The following is a 7,370-nucleotide window of genomic DNA, read 5'->3' as shown; positions in this document are numbered from 1 at the left end:
CCAACACACACACGCTAGACAAAGCCTAGTTTACCAGAACTACCTTTGGTGTCTAGAAGCCACAAGAAGAAATCAAAGGAAATAACGAGAAGAGAAAAAAGTGGAGAGAGTGAACACAAGTCAAAGAAATTAGAAAAAGTGGAAGGGGGAGGATGGCAAAGTTTGCTAAATTTGTTGAAATAATGGTGTTTTTAAGATAAACATCATTTGTTGGTAGCACTTTCCGTTTCGGAATCTGAATAGCTATAAGCTGTTCTAGCTGTTATGCAGGGAGATACTACAGTATCTGTTGCAGCCACAAAGAGACAGTTAAGAGCAGTGTAAACTGTTGGAAAAGCTCAATCTAGACCCTAATTGTAACAGCTACAGAGGGATCAAATTGCCATTGTTTGCCTACAAATTGAGGGGAAAAGGGAAATAATCCTTCTGTAAACATTTCCAGGGAACTATTTTTTTCCCTCTTGCCTTTTTTTCCTACATTCCTCTTTGGACATGAGCTGTCTTTATCTGCTGTTAATTAGTAGGTAAAGAGGATTTCATTCTTCAGTGTTGCATGTCCGGCATTTTTACAGGCAATAGTGACTGAAAATAAAACAAAAGCTGTCTCACAGGTTTTTTGGTGTGGCAGTGAGAACTGTAGTGGGGTTTCTGTTGGATACTTTTTTCTTTCAGGTTGCAAGTTCAGGTTTCATTTCAAAGGGAAAAACTCACAATTATCACTTCAGGTAGGACAAGTTTAAAAGCAGTCATCTTTAAATCAGATTTAGCTGGAAAAGCATCCATTGGAGGCCTGCTCCTTGAGTAGAGGCATAACCTATATTTAAAGTGGCCAGATATAATCCAGGAAAGAGCTTTGTCTTCACTTTCTTATTATCCTCCTCCAAACCAAAGATCAATGACAAGGAGCTGCTTGGAAATACTCCTGTGCAACCAGATGCAATTTGAAAAACGCCCACATGATGAGACTAAAGTGCTTTATTTGAAGCTATCTGTCACAGGCTTTAAGCCAGCATTCAGCTGGAGTCCTGCCTGCATCTCTGGCATCAGGCCCCAGGCCTGGGTCGCTCTGCCTGCAGAGCTTCTGGCTCTCAGACAGATCCCCCAGACTGCAGGTGGCAATGTCTCATGGGTTCTGCCTACAATCCTGGGACTTCAGCTTTGCTGCTGGCTTAAGCTGATCAACACATACACACGTGGTTGGCCCAGCAATCCCTTGGGAAGAAAGAGAAAGCAAAAGCTAGGATTCTGGCAGTCTGCAGTTAAAGCAGCTTAGGCTGGTGGCCCAGTTGCATCCTATAAGGCCAATGTCTATGACTGCCCTTTAGCACTCATGACTCCTACCAGTACTAAAGAGTTACACAAGCAGGCAAGTCAACAGTATGTAACAACTGAAAAGAAAATAGTCTGCTAATTGTTCTAATGTTCGGTGATACTTACGGTTGAATTTGATTTTGAGATGTCCAGTCACAGAAGCCTCACAAAAGCTTTTAATTTCAAGAGGGAATAGATTTCCTCTGCTCCCATACATGGATACGATATCCCATATTTGGATATGATTTTAAAAAAGGCCTTCATTGGACAAGAAATTGGCAGAATGCCAGCTCTCTTTATTTCAGTATTTATAATCATGCTCTCATATCATTACCCTGGTTTTACTTGTTTTGGCCTTTTCCCTTTTATCTCTGAGCATTTTTGTCATTCATTGATTTTATAATAGCATTACCCCAAAGCACAGGCTAGACTGAGGCTGATGCATATAAAACCATGTAAGAAGACGGAGCAATCACATTCACCCATGGTGCTGCGCAGTGTAATACCTTGTCTTCACTGAAAGCTGCACCTCCTCTCTTTCTCTCCACTGTGGGCTCTAAAATACACAGAAATCATGAGCTTAGGGAGTCTGAGATGAAAGGGACCAAAGGTTGAGTAAGCAAGGAAATAGGAATTACCGTGTCCATTTAGTTTCTTTCCCACACATCCGCATCTGGGCACTGTCATTAGAGGATATTCAGGCTGAGTTGCTCTTAGAGCACATGCAGTCTGGCCAGTTTCATGCAGAGTTGTAATTTGGCTCCAGGAAATGGTAAGAATTAAAACCTGAATCTCATGGACTGAAGCCTTAAGATTAGCAAAAACCAGATCATTGCTAATCATAGTGAGCATTCATAGGGGAAACATTCCTCAATTAGTTCCATTCCCCTGTTCAAGTGACTTTACTTGCTATTCATAATGCTGTATAGAAATGGCATGCATGACATTATATGCACGTAAAATTCTTCCCCCCAAAATGAACACTTGCTAATCTTGTGTGGACATTGTGCTAAAAGTGGTATATCTGTCAAAAGAAAACCAAAACCCATTTCATGGAAGCTCATCAAGAAAACACATACAATATGCAGCCGTTTCACAGCTGCCAAAAGAGATCAGTCTAGTTTCTTTTTATAGCTATAAGGGGAAATCTAACCAGGAAAAGCTTTTGGGAGCCAAGAAGATCATAAAAAATAATTAAAAGAAAAACAGAAACAAAGCAGAACTTTATCCAGAGACTGAAGAATTTGTCAGAGCAGTGCATGTGATGGAAATAGTGTTGCCACATGACTGTGGTGCAGTAAATGTCATCTAGTGAATGTGCTGGAGTATTGTTTGTAATCCTGGGAATTAGAACTATAGAAAACATTTCATGCTCTTCTGTTCTTGGTATTTCTCTGTCCTTATCTCTTCCATCCTATCCCCGGCTCTGTTCCTTTCTCAGCTCTCTTCCATACAACAACTGATTGCCTTCTGGCAGTATTTCTCTTTGTGTCTATGCAATACCATTAGATCCAGGCATATCTCTGTCAATTTGAGGTTGTCATCTGCTTGTATGTTCTGAGTAATAAGTAAGTACCATTGCACAGCCATTCTCTTAGCTCAATTTTCATTTTCTTAAAAGCACCTCAGGAGTGTCATGAATTGTTTAAACGTTTTAAATTAGTACGGAGTGAAGCTCTCCCACTCACCCCCAATCCACATGTCGTTAGGAACCCATTCAGCCAAAAGAGAGGCCAGATGTTGAAGTCCTTTGGAAGAAGCACAAGTTCCTTCCAGGGTGGCATGTGAGCTGTCATGCAAAAGATGGTTCCAGAAGCCTGCTGGACTTGGAAATACACTTGGAATCAATATTTTTCTGCTCTCTAGGAGAGTGCAATTAGTGGTTTACTGCAGGAATAGGTGACTTCGTCTAACTTTGGATCCCACTGCAAGTAGCCCTTACAGACATGATTAAGATATGCTTACATTTTAATGTTATCTGTGATCCAGTCACTCTTCAGGCCCACACAGCTTCCAGCCACTTAATTAACCTCTTGAGACCTCTGTAGCTTCCTCTGAACAGAGTGAAATGTCCCTCATTGGGTGTTCTTCAGATGAAAGAAGTGATATTATTGTAATTACTGCAGTACAGTTCTGCTGCAAATGGATTCCTTGTGGTTGGTTACCTACTGCAAATTTAATCTGTGAGCGTAACAGTCTTTTCTCCATATTTTCACAGCCTGGCTCTTCAAAGTAAAGTCCTTTGTTCCCAGCTAGGAGGATAAATGGGTTTTAGCTTTATTTTCTCAGAGGGAAGCTTATGTGATTGTGCTGTCTGTCATCTGTCTACTCCGATAAGTTTTTAGCTGCCACAGCCAATTATAATTATTTCCAAGGAAAAACATCACTACAGGCAGACATCTCTACGATAATTACATTTCTATGGATTTTGTGAAAGACGGCAGCAGATCGGGGTAGGGATGGGGAGGAGGGAGAGGATGGAGCACAAGACTCAGCTGGCAGCATGTCCTATGATGGGGGTCTGTCCTACAGACAGGAGCCTGCAGGCATTGCAGAGCCAGGCATCGTGAGTGCCTCTCCCTACAGCCTACAAGGTGTGCTGCCTCTCACCTGCTGGGTACAGCTTTCAGGGGACATGGCTGTGGCTACAGTTGCTGTGGTGCAGAAAAAGAGTGAGAGTGGGGATGGGCCTTCTTCCTGCTGGCTGTGGTGGACGGAAAGGATGTGGGTGTTTTGAAGTAGGCACCGGCACTATTTTTGCCCCGGGCCTGTACTTGCAGGTTGCAAAACTTGCTTGGCAGATGGGCTGGGTTGGCAGGTGCCTCCAGGGATGACTGATCTTGTCATGTAGAAGACAATTTATTTTCCATGCTCAGAAACCTGCCAATATACTAATGACAGTTGCTGAAGCTGGGTCTGTACATGTGTTTAGATGGCTGAACCATGTATCTATGTATGTTGAAGATACATAGAGCCTAATTCTCTCTGAAATTAGAAGGGATTATGATTTACACTGCAATGGACGTCAGGTATAAACAGATATAATTTTCTAACTGATCTTCTCTCTGAGCAAATCTTGACTGAAAGGAGAGGTATCTGGAACTGTCCTTGAAGATGTAGTAGAAGACTGTAGTTTGGGCTCAATTGAACCATTTCCTGAAATCCAGCATTACAGAATTTTCTTGGAGGATCACAATGCCTATGCTGAAAGAGGATCATGTTCACCACCTAAATACCACAACATATGGTTTCCATAAGCTCACTGATAATCCGGACCTCACCCCCAGGAGTCTCATTTAAGTGCAGGGCAGCTGCAGATAACATTGCAGACAGTTGCTCAGTTGCCATCAGCCCACCACAGGTGAAGCAGCTGCTCTACCAAGTGAACTGCACATAGTTTGTATACGCTGTAAGAACTATGGGTAAGAGCCAGGGAAGGGGGAAGTGTGAAAGAAGCGCCATTTCCCTAAAAACGGTTTTGAAATTGATGAAAAATGACTGCAAAAGGTTTATATATTTTCACAGCATTGCTTTATTTTTGACTAGGTCTCCAGCAACAATTTCTCAAAGTTAATTCAGGCTTTAGTCTTTTGGAATTTTTTTTTAATGTGCTCACGCGTAAAAGTCCATCAATATTTATAAATTCCATTTTTACCAAGCAGAATCTTTCATAAGAAGAAAACATTGATGCTTTTTAATTTTTTTAGTATCTGTAGTAAGTTCAGGGTTGAGCCTGTTCTAAAAATGTCATTTTCTGTAGAGCTGTGATGTATAGCTTTGGTAGCCCATCTTTGCCCCCAGGATGGATCTCAGAGTTAGATCTTAGGCCTGGAGAAAAGGACACAGAGCCTATTCTCAGCTTTGCCACTGGCTGATTGTGTGACCTCAGTCAGTTCATTGAACCTCAGTATACTTTGGTTTCCAGATCAAAACAGGAAGTAGCAATGTGCTTCTTTGTGTTGGTAAGAGAAGAACAGTGTTACCTACAGTGTTACTATTGTATTGTGACTTCTGGACAGGGATGGTTTCCCTGAGTGTCGTGATACAAAGCAATCTCCGAACAGAGATGGAGGTCAGCTCACTGCATTTCTTGCTGAGGGAGACAGCACTCACAGCCAGTTTGACAAATCTATCTACAGATACTCTTTGCTTTAGGCACGCAGGCATCTATGTCACTTTTGAAAATTTTCCTGCCAGCTACAGCACTCACTGTTTCCTGTACATTGGCTTGTGCATGAGCTGCATGGCTTTCTGCTCATGCTCTTGCTGAACACAGATAACAAATGATCAATGGTACTCCAAAGAGTTGTAAACCAGTATAAAATGGCAGATCGGTGCCTCATAGTGATACTAAAATATCTGCCTGAGTTAAAGAGGAAAACCATGCCTTGGAAGAGAGGCACTCATGCAGTTTTCAACAGACATAAACTACTTCTGTAAGAGCTCTGAGGCCCACTGTGCAAGTCAGAGACAGGGCTGCCTTTTTCACAGGCTCGAGAAGTGTTCTTGTGCAAGCTTTTAGAGCACTGTGTGAGGATGGGACACACAGCACTGCAGGGTAAACAGAGAGGGAGATGGTCACACAGATGTTAGAAGTAGTTAAAAGCATGCAGGTGTTCTTTCATAGCAAGGTCTGTATATCTAGCTTGGAAAGGGCAGCAGAAATGCCTAACACTTCTATCAGTAGGAATCCAAAACATCAGAACTGCCTTGCGCTGCATAATCCACTGAAATTCTCATAAAAGAGAGGCACTGTAGAAGACAGAACATAAGAGAGAGCATTGCAGATGCATATCTAGCAAGATGGCAGAGCTTCCTCCAGAGAATCAGAGAAATTACATGCACAGGGAGCTACTGCTGGGACATTTGTGAAACCCACTTCAGTAGTGTAGGAGACAGCACTTTATACAAAGCCATATTCTCTCACGCAAGGCTTCTGGCTCCAAAAAATTTCCTATGAGCGCTGTTTTGCTTCGAGGCCAGCGTGGGTGTGCTGCGTGCTGCCTTAGCAACAGGCGCATGCTGCATGCAGCTGTAGTCTTCTCCTCCCCGCAGCAGGAGGAGAGCATCCCCCCGGTTCTCTCACAGACAACATGCCGTGCAGCTCTGTACAGCACTGCTGCTGTTCCCAGTGTACAACTGTGGCTCTCAGCATCCTGGCACTTGGTCTGGGGACAGATGCACGAGCTATATCCGAATCAGACATGCCTTCCCTACTAGCTCTGCTCCAGCCTGCTTCTCCTGGCCTCCAGAGAACATCATCTGAGGCAGTTTGGCAGGAGCAGGACCGGTTGCTTCATGCTGCTGCTGGAGTCAGATGGCTCCCATTGCTGAAGGCTGTTTACTAAACCGGAATGCTGTGGGGGACATCTGAGTGCTTTATGATTATCTGGATGAAACAAACACAGCAGGCGAGGCAGAGACGTCTGTCCAGTAATCACACGGAAAGGGCTGGGGGAAGACATGAGGAGAAAGCAGGAAGTCTCTAAAAAGGGATAACAAAAGCATCTTCCAAACCAACATTCGTGTCACAGCTAAAAAATACCAGAAGATGAGACATTAATGGGAATTCACAGATTTTCCCACAGCATTTTGATTCTGCCCTGGTTTTCACTAACTCATCCTCCGTTGAACTTTGGGGCTTCTTAGAACATTCACACACACACACACATATATATATATATCTATGTGCTTACGCACGTGTTCCCCAAATATATCCAACAGCCGGTTTATTTTTTGTTTTCACACTTCACCAACACACAGGGCTGAAAACGGAGTTATGTATTAATAGCTCCAAACCTCTCAGGACAATTCTCCCATTGCATGAGGGCTGCTTGCAGAGAAGCAACCCTCTTGTGAGGGTTGCAGTGAGCAGTACGTGCCCAATGCAGGAAGGGCTGAAGGAGAGCCTGCGTCCTTTCGGCTTTTGACCGAGCGGCGTTGCCAAACGGGCTGCTACGAGAACGACTCGTAAATCTCTTCGTCTTTTAACTCGGCCCCTCACTGCTCGTCCTCACAACGCCCTGTCGACAACGGGCGGGGCGCTGGCAGCCCGCCGC

At 43.6% G+C, this 7,370-nt stretch overlaps 1 protein-coding gene across 1 annotated transcript in view; it reads right to left on the bottom strand.

Moving 5' to 3' along the window:
• Positions 1–7,370, bottom strand: part of HHLA2 (HERV-H LTR-associating 2) — a 20,427-nt gene that overhangs the window by 3,441 nt on the left and 9,616 nt on the right. The gene's annotated exons all lie outside the window — the stretch shown is intronic.

The sequence above is a fragment of the Meleagris gallopavo genome, chromosome 1, assembly GCF_000146605.3.
Source record: "Meleagris gallopavo isolate NT-WF06-2002-E0010 breed Aviagen turkey brand Nicholas breeding stock chromosome 1, Turkey_5.1, whole genome shotgun sequence".
Lineage (NCBI taxonomy): Eukaryota > Metazoa > Chordata > Aves > Galliformes > Phasianidae > Meleagris > Meleagris gallopavo.
Note: the sequence above shows the minus strand (reverse complement) of the source record. Positions and strands in the feature narration are given on the sequence as shown.